Below are 3171 nucleotides of genomic sequence, written 5' to 3'. Positions count from 1 at the left end.
CCAAGGCCCCTTCCAACTCTGATGGGATATATCCCATTACTAAATTTATGATTCTGGGATCAAAACCTGAACATCCAGCCCTCTGAACAGCTCCCTCCTCCTTCCCACAAACAAACATTGATCCATAATTATGCATGTTTGCAAAAAGTACGCGTTACCATGCCACTGATGGCCTCAGGGCCCTAAGAGCCCAGGAGGCCTAGTTCTGGCCTACTCCTTCCAGAACATCAGGGCCCCAGGGGTATGCTATTTTGGGGGACAAACTCTAAGACTTCCCAGCGTGCAGAAGAGCTAAGGTGAGGATACTGTGCTATAGGGGAGCAAAGTCCTTTGCTTTTACATGCAGCCAGAACAGCTGGTAGACATGTCATTTTCAGCATTTGGGGTGTGGGGCAACTATCTCAGCAAAACTAATGAATTCAAAATATCCCATTAAATTTGGTGGTTGGGGAAAATCAGGTGTGAGTTCCAAGAAAATAATCAGGGAATGTTTTCTTCTGTCCTTGCTATTCTCAAATCTCTAGAATTAGATAAAATATTTGAGCTGGGAAGGGGAAGGGGATGATAGCCCCACTGTTCTGGAGGGCTGCCTTGTTGAGAGGATCAACATTCCTGATTCTATAAAAGAGACAGCATAATGAGGTGAGAAAAGAGCTATAGTTGGAGTTAGGAGACCTGAGTATGAGTCCTGACAGTGCCAGTAATTAGCTGTGTGACTTCAGGGAAGCTACCCCCCTACCCTCTGAGGCACAGTGGCCTCATCTATAAATCAAGTAGATGAAAGACAGCCTGCTCTGTTGGAAAGAACAGCTCCTGTCATCTATTTCTGGGACCTTGGGCAAGTCATTTTACCAGCACAGGCCTGAGTTTTCTCCTCAGTAAAAGAAGGATGTTAGACTAGATGGTCTTTGAGTTCTTCTCCATTTCTATATCTGTGATCTTACAAAAAGATGATTCCTAAGAACGCTTAGAGCTTTAGCACTCTATTAATATATAGAGAGGTAAGAGAAAAAGGCAGGTTTGGGAATAGAGGAGCTGAGGTGGAGAAACTGGCCAAACTCAGAGTCCTAACCTCCCTCCCAAAGCACCATTTTTTCTACATCTTTTTTTTTTTTTTTTAAAGCAATCGGTGTTAAGTAACTTGCCCAAGGTTAACACAAGGTTACACGGCCAGTTATTTCTGGGTGTGGTGCTGAGTGTCTGAGCCCGGGACTCGATCTCCAGGTTGTCCCAACACTGGAGCCGGTGCTCTTACTCGCTGAGCCACCTGGCCGCCCCTAAGCAATTGGGGTTAAGTAACTTGCTCAAGGTTACACGGCCAGGTGTTTCTGGGTGGGTGCTAAGTGTCCGAGCCCAGGATTCGATCTCCAGGTCTTCTCAACACTGGAGCCGGTGCTCCTACTCGCTGTGCTACCTGGCCGCCCCAAAAATATGGAACGCTTCACGGATTTGCGTGTCATCCTTGCGCAGGGGCCATGCTAATCTTCTCTGTATCGTTCCAATTTTAGTATATATGCTGCCGAAGCGAGCACTTTACATCCTTTTTCTAGGAAGGTTGTCTCCTTCTTTATGTGGGAGTCCTTTCGATTCTGAGATCTCCCAGAATGCAGCTGTCACTGCCCTCCTCCATCGCTCTTTTTTGGTACTCCTGAATCACTGGCAAATTCTTCCCAGAGTCTAACTTCTGATGCATTCTCCTGCCTCTCTGATTGCTGTAGTTTATATCTATCCACATAGGGCTTTATAATTTACAGAGGACTTTCACATGTGTTATCTTATTTAATTTTTATTTATCTGTTTGTTTGTTTATATATTTTTTCTTACTATGACTAGGACAGCTAGGTGGTACCATAAATGAGGCCCTGGACCCAGGAGTAGGAGGACTTGAATTTGAATCCAGCTTTAGATTAGCCGTGACTCTGCAAATGTGACTTATTAGCTATGATTTATGTCACTCTGAACAGATCAATTGATTTCTATCTTCCTCAATTCCTTCACCTTCAAAAATGGAGGTGATAATAGCATTTACCTCCCAGGGCTGTTGTGAGGGCAAAATGAGATAATACTTTTTAAATGCTTTGAAAACCTTAAAATGCCACATAGATGCTTGCTATTATTATTATTACTGGAGGGGAAAAAAAAACAAGGAATATTCTCTTCTTTTCTCTCTATAATCTTGTGCACCTAAAGTTCTGTGTGCAGTTCCAGGTTTTCCACCTCCAGGATGATGCCATTCCACCTCCAGAAAAAGAGAGAGGAAAAATCTAGGGGATGGGTAGGCTTCAATAGAACAGGTCTGAAAAAGCTAGAGCTTTGGAGTGTGGGGAGAGTCAGAGAGGGCATGGGATGCTGTCCAGCGTTTGCTTGAAGACTTTCATGAAGGGCAACCCAAGCCTTCCTGAGGCAGGCCATCCCTCTTGTAGACAGCACCAATCATTAGGAAGTTTTTCCAGGCATTGAGCCAAAATCTGCCTGCCAGTCCATTGTTCTCTCTTCCACCTCCTGGGGATAATTGTAATCCCTCTTTAAATTCTTGAAATCAGATCCATGTAGTCTCTGCTCCATCTTCTCCAGCCTAAATAGCTTCAATTGCTTCAACTGATCTTCCTCTGACATAATCCCAGGTGTATAGAATGAGGTAGGAGGAAGTATGAAATATTGGATGAGAGCAGCCCTGCTACTTATTAGCTCTGTGAACTCTGGACGCTCTCTGGCTTATCAGCGCCCTTCCTAAATGTGGCGCCTGAAACCCAACACAGGCTTGCAGATGTGATCTGAACAGGAAGACTACAGTGGAACTACTGCCTCCCTCCCTCTGGACGCTGCCTCTCTCGAAAAGCCCAACATCCATCAGCTCTTCCTTCTTTCCTCTTGGTCTTTCCTCCAGTCCTCTGGTCTTTGAATACTCTGCCTTATATATCCACACAGGGCTTTAAATTTACAGAGGACTTTCACATGTGTTATCTTATTTAATTCTCACAAGAACCCTATGATAGAGTTCTGGGATGTGTTTTTACTCTTAAATGAAAGGATGAAGAATCTGAGACTCAGGGGTGTGGGAAGGGAGAAGCAGTTCAGTAAAACAAACCAAACAATCAACAGAGTATGACAATGTATGCAACGTTCTGCTCCCAGAGGTACCCACTTGTGCATAGAAGAGATAGAGGGCCA

General features: G+C 44.5%; 1 non-coding gene across 1 annotated transcript; it reads right to left on the bottom strand.

The window, feature by feature from the left end:
• Positions 1-1425: 1425 nt before the first annotated feature.
• LOC138151734 (U6 spliceosomal RNA) lies at positions 1426-1532 on the bottom strand. Its single transcript, XR_011165894.1, has one exon. It is a non-coding gene; the product is annotated as a U6 spliceosomal RNA (small nuclear RNA).
• Between the last annotated feature and the right edge of the window lie 1639 nt (positions 1533-3171).

Source organism: Petaurus breviceps, unplaced genomic scaffold (genome assembly GCF_028583685.1).
Source record: "Petaurus breviceps papuanus isolate PSGF00001 unplaced genomic scaffold, PetGlider_PUasm1.0 90903, whole genome shotgun sequence".
Lineage (NCBI taxonomy): Eukaryota > Metazoa > Chordata > Mammalia > Diprotodontia > Petauridae > Petaurus > Petaurus breviceps.
The sequence above is the reverse complement of the archived record's forward strand: the minus strand, read 5'-3'. Positions and strand labels throughout refer to the sequence as shown.